The sequence below is a fragment of the Lycium ferocissimum genome, chromosome 5 (assembly GCF_029784015.1).
Source record: "Lycium ferocissimum isolate CSIRO_LF1 chromosome 5, AGI_CSIRO_Lferr_CH_V1, whole genome shotgun sequence".
NCBI lineage: Eukaryota > Viridiplantae > Streptophyta > Magnoliopsida > Solanales > Solanaceae > Lycium > Lycium ferocissimum.
In genome coordinates, this window is record NC_081346.1 from 54,238,799 (window position 1) to 54,253,531 (window position 14,733).

General features: G+C 33.0%; 1 pseudogene; it reads right to left on the reverse strand.

Moving 5' to 3' along the window:
• Positions 1 to 4,593: 4,593 nt before the first annotated feature.
• On the reverse strand, positions 4,594 to 6,098 carry LOC132057824 (F-box/FBD/LRR-repeat protein At1g13570-like; annotated as a pseudogene).
• Between the last annotated feature and the right edge of the window lie 8,635 nt (positions 6,099 to 14,733).

The following is a 14,733-nucleotide window of genomic DNA, read 5'->3' on the forward strand; positions in this document are numbered from 1 at the left end:
TATTAAGAATGGAACAACTAGAAATGAAACTTTCAAAACAGTTGTTTGTAAAGTCAACCCCAGAAAGTGCTAAATGGCTGAGTTTAAGGAAGCCTTTAAACTCTAGTGGTGGCGGAAGAACAAAATTAATAAGCTTCAAGTATGTCAAGTGCAGACAAGAGAAGAAAGAAGGAGGCAACTTATGACGATGCATATAGATTTTCCAAATTAAGGTTAATTCCTTGATGTTTTTGCAAGATAAATACTGTATCCATTTTGTTCAGACAGGGAGCCACAGTTGAGACATTATAAGGGATGCATACTTTAAATCTCTCTAATCTACCAGAATGAAGCAGAAGGGATTTGGTGATAATTTCATCAAATTGATTGTACTTGAACTCATAAATATTTTTTCCTTTCTTCACACAAAAGTCATCTAGTTCTTTGCAGAACTGGTCATCAAATTCTATCTGTGGGATGTGCAAGTGGTAAGATCTCCACTTATTAGACAGAACACTGGCTCTTACAGCGTCACGTATAGGCACTTTCCCTAGGATGCAAGTTTTCACATTCCGTGGCAAGCCGCTGATAATATCTTCATCAGCACCTGATCGTCTTCTTTTGACACCTTTCTCATACATATCTTCCAGAGAATGAAAAATCAAGTAAACCAACATAGTCAATTCATTTTCTTTTGCTATTTTTTCAGAAGGAAAAAATATATATATATAACTGCAAAACAAAGGAAGAACATAGTTCTTTTACATGCATTCGGTCGCTACATATACTAGAGAAAATGTTCACTTCAACATAGTTATAGAATTCACAGAATCCATATCAATTAAGCGTAGTAGCACTTTTGCTATTTGGCACTTTTAACTCAGTAAATGCATCTTACTGACAAGGAAAAACTCTATCAATTAATCTTACATGCATTCGGTTGCTTTTGAGGTTTTCAATATCAGTAATAAATTTTCCAGTTTTGAGAAGGAAAAACTTTTCAGTTAGCCAGAAAAAGAATGGCCTTTTGAGGTTTTCAATACTAGTAGTAATAAATGTCCTGTTCTGCAGTTTAACTTTCTGTCTACTTTCACTTTTTATTTTTCTTGGTCTTCTTGATTTTGCACTCCCCTTAACAGACTCTATTTATTAAAAATTTCTTTTACTAAATTATCCTTATTACTTATACCTTATGATATCCAAGTTTGACAACTAGTACTTCATGTATTTACTTAATGATAAGCTTACTACTACAACAACAACAAAGAAGCTTCAAAAGATAATCCCACCATGTAAAATGGGGAGGGTAAGAGTACATGGGAAAAATTTCCCACCTTGAAATAAGGGACTCTCCGAAAGAAACAAGAGAGGAGAAGAGAGGAAGATAAGAGGAAAACAAGACAAAAGGTCATTCTCAAGCATATCGAAAACAATATGATAACACGAATACCAAAAGAGAGAAAGTCATGGTACAAAGTTTAATAAAGGAGCATTAACTACTATAGATAAATAAAATAATCAAAGTACCAACGGCCCAACAAATATAAGAAAAGAATGTATGATAAACCAAAGGTAATAAACAAATGAGCGAAACCGCAACTACTATGGTGTGGTAAGCCACCTACTTTATCCTATCCGAGTCCTCCACAACCTCCTATCTAAGGTCATGTTCGGTGAGAAAGAATTATTTTTTAAATTCGTGCCATATCCCGTCTAATCACCTCTCCCAATACTTCTTCTCAATCTCATTTTACCTCGCCCGAAACCATCCATAGCCAACCTCTCACACCTCCGCAAAGGCAAAGACTACGTCTCTCCTCTTCACATGCCCAAACCATCTCGGCCCTCGCTTTCCGCATCTTGTCCTCCACCGATGCCACTCCCACCTTGTCTGATATCTTCATTCCTAAAATATCTCTCCTAGTGTGTCCACACATCCAGTGGCATTTAGTTCGATTATTTATTTTCATCTTCTTCGAATGTGGCATTTCTTGACCGGCCAACACTCTGATCCGTGACAGCAACAAAGTTCTAACCACCACTTTGTAGAACTTGCTCTTAAGTTTTTGGAGGTAATTAACTTTCATCCACACAAGATCCGGAGGCGAGTCTCCATTTCATACTCGCACCAATACGATGTGAAACAAAATTCGATATCCTAATCTTGAGAGTATAATACACAAAAGGTACATTGAAACTTCCTTTCTTTTCGAATGGCTCGGGTACCAAGCCTCTCATACTCACGCGGTACGCCATCGAAAAAACTCTGGTCCTATACATGGTTAAAATTATTTTTAATGTATATATAGATGCAACCTCTTCGTAAGTTTACTTTTTTATATGTTAACCCCATTGCGAAAATCTTTCAGACTATGTCACATGCGAATAATAAGTTAACAAGGCACTTTTACATTTTCCATGAAAAATAGAATAAATTACTCTATAAGAAAAAGAGATTGAATGAATAAAATGCAACCCCATAGAATAATTAGAAAAAAGTGTATCCGAGTCTCCTCCTACCGTCCTTACATTCGGTCTAGCTATATCATACATGTCCTTATTTTCTAATGCATCAAGCTGATCTGCACACCTTTATCCTCAAGAATCCACGTGGACCTCTCTTGGCACCACACTCGTAGGCAATAATTTTTAGGTCACTGAATACCATGCAAGTCCTCTTGGAAAGCTATTATGAAAGCAGAGCAGTCAAAAACTCCACAGTCAATTCTCCTTCCAAAACAATATGAATGGATCTTCTAGTCGAGCGCCTCGATGAAATCAAAGAGGAAATAGACACCCTCTTATCCCTATTTCCACCACCCTTTCCCACACTTTCATGAGTAAGTGATACTCAGCAAAAAATAAGATCTCTTTTAGCATTTGAATGTCTCCTTGTTCTTGTAAGCTGCATCCCGGGAATCATTGTGTCCATCTCCATTTATTTCCGAATCTTGTCCGTCTTGAAAATGACATTAAACAATCTAGTCAGCCAATAAGCTTACTATTGGAAGAAAATAAATCTCTTTTTTTTTTTTTTCATTTGTTAAAATGGACAAGTAAGTGGGAAAATTTATTTTTAATATAAGGGACAAGTAAAAAAAAGAAACATAGGGAGTAAGATTACCAAGAGAATATTCATATTCTTCATAAATCAACTTCATTCTCTAGACTGCCACTTTCATCTAAATGTTTTTATTTCATAAGAAGGAAAGCCACTTTCATCTAAATGTTTTTATTTCATCCGTTTCAATTTTTGTGAACCGATTCGATCCGGCACAAAGTTTAAGAAGGAAAATGTAGAATTTTAGAAGTTGTGATATAAAATATGTCGTCACATTTGTGTGGCTATAAGACTTTTGAAACTTGTGATCTTAAAAATGACGTCATATTTTTATGGCTATAAAAGTTTCTCATTAAGGATAAATAATAAGTTTATATTAAATTATTTTCAAATTTAGAAAGAAATTATTTTTTAAATTGGATTGAGAGGGAAATAAGATAACATTACTTGAAATAGAAGTGTGTTAAACTTCAATATCATATTCATAATTGTGACCATGTACACCAAATGACTATAGTTGGAAAGGAAGAACTACCCTTTTTTTCAGTGGAAGGAGTACTAGTTTTAACACTTACATTACTACTGATTCAGTATTAGAATAAGGTCTACAAATATTACTAACAAGTGAAATTTCCAGTGGCATTTAGTTGATTATTTATTTTCCTTTCTTCATGTTTACTTGATTTGAAATTCAAGTTCACTCTGATAAGTGACAGCACACAAAAAGTTGGATAGATTGCGCTTTGCTGCCTATTAAGTTTGGTAATTAACTGGATCATGCTTGTCAGGACCCGAATTCATATTATTTTCATCAACTGTTTAAAATAATAGATTATTTCGGTCAAAAAATTCTTTACCTAATGCATGAGAGAACAAATACACAAAATGACATTGAAGAGACCACAATGGGCGGATCTTACATAGGGATACGAGGGTCCGAACAGCATCTCGTGTGGAAAAAAACATGTTTATATCATGGTTAAAATTATTTTTAATGTATATATAGTAGATGTTTCCTTGACTTCTTCAGTAAGTTTACTTTTTTATATTTTAGACTAATTAACAGTAAAAATCGACAATAAACAATAATACATATGTCGAATAATAAGTTAACTGGCATGAAAAGAAATACATTTTCCATGAAAAATAGAATAAATTACTCTATAAGAAATATGAGATTGAATGAATAAAATGATTTATACCACACTGAATAATTAGAAAAAACTGTATAGCCAATGGTGGCTAATGGATAACTATTACATTCATACTAGTATATATCACATCTTCATGGTTCTATACCTTGTTGCCGAGAAAATGCATCAAGCTGATCATAGGGATTTGATCGATCAAGAATAGAGTTAACACAATTTAACCCACACTAAGCAATAATTTTGAAACAAACACCATAGAGGGCTCAAGATCTGGCAAGAATTGTAATGGAAAGAATATTATGAAAGCAGAGCAGTCAAAACATCCATCCAGTTTCAATATATTCATTACATCTTCCAAAACATTTTTAGACAAAGATCTTGGACTGATAAGACTCGTGAAGATCAAAGAGGACAATAATATAAATGCTTATCCATATTGCAGATGACTTTTGCTTTAGGTGATGCCTGTTGAAAGTTTGATAGCTCAGCAAGTATTTTGATTGTTACCCCACAAAGAGAAGGCTTGATTAGCATTTCAACAAGCACCGGAGACTTGGCTAACATAAGCTTGATAAGCTGCATCCCACGCTTTGTGTGCAGATAGCCTTTTAGCTTAACTTCCCTAAGGTGGCTAAATGTCACATCTGAGAGACCTTCCACTTCAAGACATTCTAGAGCAGGTTGATCACCATAACCTACGACCTAAGAAACATAACCAAAGCCCATGTCTCTGAACTTCTTGATGATGAAAAGTAAGAAAACAAGAAAGCTACTAAATAAGAAAGATAAAGAAAAGAGTCAAATGATTAAGAACCTGAATTTCCATATATTGTAAGAATGGGAAGCTTCTTATCAAGCAAATAGCACATGGAACCTCAATCGAGTAATCCAGATTAATACTAGATAGGCAAAGATGATTGACACTGTCAAGATTAAAGGGAAGCCTTGTTGGTATTTCACCTGCTCCTGCAACAAAGTACTAGATACAAAATGCAAAATATCAGAATGACTTAAAGCCCAATAGATGTTCCATCAACAAGAATGCATACAAATGAAGTGATGAAACACATTTACCTTGACACTATCAAAATTCAAGAGGAGTTGCTCGAGAGCAGAAAAAGACTCAAAAAACATGGCAGAATTCCATTTGCTTGACCCCACAAAATAATTGCACCTCTCTTTAAGTGAAAGTTTCGCTAGAAGAGGACTATTTTTTGCACTGATACATCTTATACGGCCAGTGAAATTAAGGGATTTCAACAAAGGAGCATTAACTTCAATGACATCACAGTTTAAATTTTTCAGGACCAATTGCTGTCTTGCTGAAGCAAAGGACAATGAGATATGAAACTTTCAAGCAACTTGGAAGAAATTATGGCGTCACATAGTTCCAGGCTAATTAACCTATCAAAACCTTTGAAGGAATGAGGAGGAAGTATTGAACAACACTCGAGAGTTAGATGTCTCAACTGGAAACATGTGAAAAATAAACAAGGCAATTTGTAAGGTTTACCCTTATACGGAAGTCTAAGAACAAGATGTTGAATACCATTTCTAGAGATGAAATAGAACAAGCTCTCATCAATCTTAGGGCACCTAGACAAAGTACGAATGTTGAGGGTAAACTTTGTAATTGGTCCCTCATGAAGAGTCAAAATGCTGTGGATGATCTTCCTAAAGATATTTGTAGGGTATATTGAATCCCTTCTAATTTCACAGAGTGTTTGATCAAGCGTCAACTCTGGAATTTTGCACCACTTATATCTCCATCTTTTGGAGAGGATACTTGTCCTCACAGCATCTCGTAAAGGCAAGCACATAAGAATATCATCAATTACATTCTTGGGAAGGTTGTCAAGTACATCCGGAGGCCGTAAAGTTTGCTTTTTGTCCATAGGAGGCATCATATTAGACTAATTAACAGTAAGAACCTGTAGAAATAAACAGTAATACAAAGATTGTCAAATAACATGCCATAACTGTAAGAAGAACGTAAAGGGTGTGTGTCAACCTTCCATCTATACTTCATGAATACAGAGGATTATACAGATTTCTTCCTCTAAAGGGAGAAAAAAAAAAAAACGAGAAGCACATTACCTTTTGCTTCTTGTATAAGCTTATCAACCTGAAATCGGTAGCCAAAAAATAAGGAGAAAAAGTTCTTATAATTGGTCATTTAAACTAAGATAATTTGTTGCTTCACAGTCTGGGGCTACGGTTGCATAAGGTTGCTTGGCAAATATAAACACAATGGAAGCTGAAAAATCTTGTCGATAATATTAAAGAACGTATACATACGCTAATTGCAATCACTGAAATAAAAAAATAAAAAAAAATAAAAAGATAGAGCCCCTGGTTCCGAAAACTAACATCTTACAACAGAAAATGAAATGATAAATTAGAAAGACCAAAAAAGGAAATGATGACGATTAAGCTTACCAAGGCCAAAGATGGAAGTACCTGTTCTTTTCTAGTCTTTAAAAACCGTACTTCTCTCCATTAACCGGTTTTAATCTGATTCTTATCGATATCTTTTCTCGAATTGATAATAATATGACATTTGTCGTTCAAAAGTTGCCGTTTTTCAACCGAACCGCCTGCTTAATAATTAATAAATGATATATGTATTTTACCATATTACCCCATATTAATTGATGTTTTCGCTTTCTAGTAATTAATGTTCGTTCCAATTTTTAAACCGCCAGCTGACTTCGGGGAGGGTAAGAGTGTCGCCAAACTTCTACCAAGGTAGGACGCCCCCGGATTTCCGAAAGACCCCCGGCCAAATTAAAATTAAAAAAAAAATAAATGAAAGTATATATAGTATATATAGTATATAAATATATATAGTCTATATAGTATATATAGTAGATATGTATATATAGGTATATATATAAGTATATATATATATATAGTGAGACGTATGTATATATAATATATATATAAGTATATCGGGTTATATATGTACATATATACGGGATGACACAGTATCTAAGTAAGGCCGGCTTATGTATATAGTACATATATATAAGTACATATAGTATATATATTAACTACACAGGTATATAAGTATATATATATATAAAATATATAGCCTCCATTTCATATATCGATGTGTGACATATATATATGTATATATAGTAGATATGATATATATATATATATATAAGCGCATATATAGTGATATGTATATATAGTATATATATAAGTATATATAGTATATAGTATGTCTATATATATACATCACCTCCCATATATATGCCGGTAGGTATATGTATATAGTACATCGAAGTATAAGTATATATGGTATATATAGTATATATATTAAGTTTATATAAGTATATATAGTAGATATCTAGATCGATGTATATAAGTATATATAACCATATATAGTGGATATATAGTCCTATATGTATATATAGTATATATGCCATATATATATCAAATCACTATATATACATATAATGTTACATACCTCGTTCCTTATATTCGACATAGTACATATATATAAGTATATATAGTCCAAAATATATATAAGTTATATACACACATATATAAGTATATATTAATCTATATATATATATATAATATATCTGTATATATAGTATATATATTTCCTCGTTATACATATAGATAAGTATATATAGTATATAGTACATATATAAAAGTATATATATTATATACATACATACATATATATATATATGTATATATATGTATATATATATAAGTATATATAGTATATAGTACATATATATAAGTATATATAGTATATATATTAAGTTATACATATATATATATATATATAAGTATATGTTATACATATATATGTATACGAAAAGCACGGGTTATTCCGATTGACCTTCTTTGCACATTGTCACAAGTGGGGGTCTGTCGGGGTCTTGGCCACCGAACTAGGAAGGTTAAGTGCTAAATATTTAAACTTTAATTATAAACTTGTATAACATATGTAAATATAGCTACAATATACTAATAAATACTATAATATATATATATAATACAAAAAAACAAAAACAAAAAATAGATTTAAATGGAAGAAGGACCGTTCGAGTTTGAGTTTAAATGAACCGCTTTAACCGAATCTCGGTTAAATCGGAACCGTTGGCCCGAGAGAACCAAAGGTTTTTTTAACCGAATCTTCCTCCGCCGAAATTTCCCTTAACGGAAGAAGTCTGGAACCGAGTTGCCACCTTTAACCAAGGCCAAAGATGGAAGTACCTGTTCTTTTCTAGTCTTTAAAAGAAGGAAATGATGACGATTAAGCTTACCAAGGCCAAAGATGGAAGTACCCGTTCTTTTCTAGTCTTTAAAAGAGTTAAAGTACTTCGGCCTTTAAAAGAATGACCATTCATATTCCCTAGTTTATAATCTGATTCATCTTTCGATATCTGCACCGAATTGATAATAATATGACATTTGTCTTGTGCCTACTTATTTATTACTATCTGTTCAATTTTACTTGTTCACTTTTAACTTTGTCGGGCCTCTTAATAATTAATAAATGATGTATGTATTTTACCATATTACCCATATTAATTGTTGTATAGTGTCAATAAAGTTGGAAATAAGTAATTAATGTTAAGGTAAAACAAAAAAACAAAAAAATTGTCTTTCTTTGATATGCTAAAGTGGACAAGTAAAAGTAAAAATTTATTTTTAGTATACTAGACAAGTAAAAGTGAGCAAAGAGAGTATCTAGTTAAGTGTATTTTAATTTATTTATTAAGTGTATTTTAATTTATTTATTACTATAATTAACTATAATAAATTTATGTAATTTACAGAAGCATTTTCGATTCTCAAAAAAAAAAAAAAAAAAAAAAAAAAAAAATGTAAACATCAAATGCTCGTACATGGTATGGTTTTAGCTTACGGTCATATTTCTTCCTCCCAATTTATGTAAAGGTGTTAGGCTCAGCACAGAGTTCAAGAATGAAAGGAATACTTTTGAAATGTATGGTCTAAACAAGTCATATATATATATATATATTTTATGGCTATAAATCAAAATCATCTCATTAAGCGTAAAATGAAAAGTTTAAAGTTATATTGTTGCTAAATATAAAAATGTGTAATTCTTTTTTAAACTAACTAAAAATGAAAAAGTGTCATATAAATTGGACAGAGAAAGTACTATTTTTAAGTTGGACAAATGAAGTGGATTAAAAATCACAAAATCTCGTGCATAAGGAGAAATCGGTAGCTACACAATAAGGAGAAAAAATGGTCCAATAATTGGTCATTTGAACTCAGAAAATTAGTTTTACAAAATCTAGGACTAGAGTTGCATAAGGTTGCATGGCAAATATGAACACTAAGGAAGTTGACTATCACGTCGACAAAATTAAAGAACATATACATACCTGCACCAAATGCCAATTGCAATTACTGAAATAAAATAGAAGATAGAGCCCTGGTTTCGAAAACTAACATCTTACAGAAGAGAATGAGGACATAAATTAGAAAGACCAAAAAGGCAATGATGACGAGAATCAGACATTTAAGCTTATCAAGGCCAAGGATTGAAAAAGATGGAAGTACTTCTTGTTTTCAAATATGTGAGAAATTGAGCAATTAAATATGCAAAAGGGCAAACTATAAGTATTTTTGCTTGAGTTATCTAGGGTTAGTTCCTTGACAATTTTTTGGTTACAAATAATACCCATGGTCCATTATATTTCTAAAATCATATTCAATCATTTCCATGTTACCACTTATTTCTTCGAAAAATTCTCTATCGAGCATTAGGGTTAGATGAGTATCCCAAAAATGTGTCGATTTATGTGACAAGACACATGTTCTTCTCAGCCCTTGAAATGTCACAACCTTAGATATTTTGAAGTAGATCATAGATTCTGTCAATCTCATCTTCTTCAATTACAACCTTTTTTCCACAATCAACCTGATTCATTATTTTGTTCGGACATACAATAACAATTTACATATTTAGAAACTATATATAAAAATTTAATTAGTCCTCATGACTAAAATTCTCTCATCTTCTTCAATTACCTTTTTTCCACAATTTTTTTTATTTTTTAATAACAAACCAAAAAAGTCCTTAGTCACTTGCTAAGACGCATTCCAAAGTTAAAATTATTAGAGGTATTTTCGTTTTTTACCATGACCTAATTTATCATATCCTTAATTGTGCAAGAGAATACGAGGAAAAATTTTATTACACACTAAATTAATCAATTTACCGGACAAGACCTCTTTCAATATTCAAGATATAACGAGACTTCTATTGTAGATATAACGAGACTTCATTTATATCACCTAGTTTAATTATCAACGGTCTGTCAAAATCCCCTATAGCCCTAGATGGATTTTATTCAAAAAACAAAAGATTTTTTTTTATGTTTTTTTTAAAGAAACTTTATAATTCTTTTCTAGTAATTTTTTTTTTCAATAAGCCGTCAAATTGTTTCACATGTACAAAATTTATTAATGTGGCAAACCTACCTAATTCAAGTTTAAAAACAAAAGAAATTTACATCTACATAGAGGAAATTCACACAAAATTTGTACATCTCTAATGTTGATGAAAGAAATGGACCGTCAATTAAGATATAAGACCCTCCAGGGACCGTTTTCACTGTTTTAGGGTCTAATTTTGCCTTTTTAGCTTAATCTTGATATTTTAACGGTTTATGTCTTATTAGTAGGTTTTATTTGTGAAAAAAAAAGTATAAAAAGTATTCACTAATTTTTAGAATACAAGCTTTGTGCCTCAAAGAAAGAAAAATTATAAAAATAGATTTCTTTTATTCTATTATTTTTAGTTAATTACTTTTGAGTTTTAATCAGTATAATTATTTAGGTTTTTCTTATTTTTGGTTTAAAAGTAGTTGAGTAATATACTTATCATAGTATTTTTATGTATCCGTTTAGTGAAAAGGAAAATCAAAAATGGAAAAACCAATTGTGTATTGTTACTTGGCAAAATTTTATCTCCACACCAAAATGCACATTCCATTTGGAAGGAAATATTTTATTCTCCTTCCCAAGATATTTTTATTCAAAGGAATATTTTGGGGATTTGATTACAAATATGTATGCTATATATAGAAAGAGACCTAACCTAGACACAATCATCATCCTAAACACATTACACATTAATCATTCCCAAGTCATAATACACATACATCAGCCGTACGTAGCCATTGAAAAAACCAAGCAGCTAAGAAGCTTCATCATACTATTATTCTTACACTAAAGCCATGGTTGAACCTTAGAGTTTTAATCTCCATAAACATCAAGCTTCACCCAAACGAAAACTGCCTGAAACCATCTCTTTACCAGCATATCTCGCCTTGAAACTCAGCTCTTCTTTCTGAAAAAGATTCAATTTTTCTGGCGAGGTTTGTCGAGCTCCGGTGAACAGTCCCGTTTTTGAGTTCGATCAGCAGTCTTTTTTTGTTTTCTGTAGTCCAAAGTTTGGAGATTTAATACAACGAAGGTTCAGTTTTACGACGAAAGGTCCATTTCTCTTACTTATAATATGTTCTATTAACTCATTTTGGTCATATGCAGTGTCGTGCTTCTTTTTTTTTTTTTCTTGGTCCAATCCATAGTATTTTGTTCAGTATGATTTTTCGGTTTAGAGAGTACATTGGTTTGGGTCTTATGAAATCTAGCATGCTTGTCCATCCTTATATATCTTGTATTTTTTCTATTAGTTTCTTTATGATTTTAGAATGAAATGGAATCCAACATTTCCTTTTAAATATAATAATTGTCAGAGTAAGCTTTGGTTTTGCTCCGGTTAATTGCAGTAAGATTAATAGGTTGCTTAAAAGTTTGAGTTGTAGAGATCTAAAACTAGTTTTTGCTCTTGCTTTAGTGCATTCTCTTATTATTAATACCATGCTTGAAATTTATCTTTTACTTTATTGGACATATCTTACATTCTAATTGACAAAGTAGCCTATTTTAATAACCAAAAAGGTCAATAGTGCATCTTAAGTACGCTCAGTTAATTATTGTGTTTGGAATGAGACTAAGTGATTTGTTAATATAGCCATTTGAGAAAGAGACGGAAGGTGACATCCATTAGCTCTATGTAAAGGCTGGTTTACCTCAATATTTTTATCCTTATTAATGCTAAGAGCAGTTTGCTATGTGTACATTCTTTTAATTACTGGTTCGGTTCAGCATAATTAGGCCGTGTCACTTTGAGCCTATGATATTATCTAGAGTAAATTACACTGTGTATCAATTAGGGTAAGAATGCTACCAGAATTGACCCATATTTTTAAATCTTACAAAAATTGGCCCAAACTTTTTCCCAACCTCCACCATCCGTCGTCGCTGTCTTCCCCAGCCGGTGCAGCTCACCGGAAATTCTCCCTCCTCCCCTCTCTCTCTCTACTGCAGCTTCTCTTCCTCGCCGGAAGTTTTCCGACGACGACGGCAACGAATTTTCATTCACCACTAAAAGCCTCAGCGCCTAACTCACTTTTCCGATGCCGCTCTCTTTTTCTGACGACGACGACTTTTTCGGTGGCTCAGATCTAGCCACCTCCTCCACTCTGGTGGCTCAGATATGGCCAGAAATTAGATCTAGATTTATCGGAAAACTCATCGAGGTGGTGGTGGAGCACAGGTGACGGCGGTGGGGTTCGCCGGAGGCGGTTGAGGTTGGCGATGGAGAAATCGGGAGGGGCAGCGGCAGTGAGTGTATAATATTGCATATGAGTGTATACGGGTGTTTATGTATATAGGTGTAAAAATATGTATACACCTTCAAACACATATATGTATAATGTACTTGTCTTTTGTATATAAGTGTATAACAATGTATAAAAGTGTTTTTGGACTAAAGCTTTGCAATGTAAGTTTTGGACTTTTTTTTGCAATGTAAGTGAGCAAATTGTATATTTCTGAAATTTTTCCTTTTATCTAAGGATTAGTTAATCAATTAATTGTGAGTTTGAGCGAGATGGGATGCGAGTTATTTCAAATCCCATCGCAAAATTAAAAGACAAGAGCGGTTAAAACATTTATAAGTGAGTGACATGGGTTACGAATTTATTTAAAACCCGTTGTCAAAAAGTGAAAAAATGATTTAAAAAAAAAAAAAGAGTCTCGGATTTACGAGACAAGCCAACCTTTCTAACGGTAGACTTGTTAGGCGCGTCTTAAATTGTGTTGACCATGTGTGCGAACCCGCTCCTTGGTTAAACGTAGAGGTGTCAAAATGGGCTGGCGCTGCCCAACCCAACCCAGCCCTAAAGTGCCAAAGAATTAAATGGGCTAGGACGGGCTAGCCCTTTTAATTGAAGGGCTAGCAAAATGGCAGCCCAACCCAGCCCTAAGCAGGCTGCGGGCTAGGACGGGTCAGCCCGTTAAGTTTTTTTCGTCTTCCAAAATAACATTTTCTAAGTGATTTTTGGTACAATTTGAACATGAAACTTTTACAATATAAAATAGAATCTTCTACCACCCATTCTTGAGCAAATCCATATCATAGAAGAAAAAAATTCAAGAGAACAAATAAAAATTATTATTTTTTATCACTAATTCAGATCACGTTCAAAAGAAATTAAACATAATATAAATTCTAAGATTAAAAAGTATTACTCCAGTTTCTAATTTACTACTTAGTAGTAAGTACATTCTTTTTTCTCATTACTTTTTATCTTTTTGTTTAATTTACTTATATTTTTAAAAAATTAATTAATTTATTATTCTTTTCGCCTCACAGGTGGCCTCGTACCAACCCCTTGAGGCGGCCAAGAAGAGAGGTTTTTGAGCCTCACTTATGTGGGTCAAAGAAATCTTAACCCAACCCTACTTAAATAAAGAGTTGGGTTGGGCTGGCCTCGCGGGCCAAGCCCATATTGACAACTCTAGTTAAACACATATGAATTAAAGAAAAGTCATGTGGGTCATCCCGCTCCTTGACCGTCTAATAATAATTGTGTTGACCATGTGTGCGGATCCGCTCCTTGGTTAAACGCATATAAATTAAAGAAAAGTCATGTGGGTCATCCCGCTCCTTGACCGTCTAATAATAATTGTGTTGACCATGTGTGCAGATCCGCTCCTCGGTTAAATGCATATAATTAAAAAAAAGTCATGCGGGTCATCCCACTCCTTGACTGTCTAATAATAATTGTGTTGACCATGTGTGCGGATCCGCTGCTTGGTTAAACGCATATAAATTAAAGAAAAGTCATGTGGGCCATCCCGCTCCTTGACCGTCTAATAATAATTGTGTTGACCATGTGTGCAGATCCGCTCCTCGGTTAAATGCATATAATTAAAGAAAAGTCATGTGGGTCATCCCGCTCCTTGACCCTCTAATAATAATTGTGTTAACCATGTGTGCGGACCCGCTCCTCGGTTAAACGCATATAATTAAAGAAAAGTCATGTGGGCCATCCCGCTCCTTGACCCTCTATAATTAATGAAAGATTTTGTGTGCATACACGTTCCTAGGTCTAAACAATTAAAACACGTTTTATCCGAGAATTAATTATAACCAAGTATAAGCCGATAAAAGCGATCGTGCTA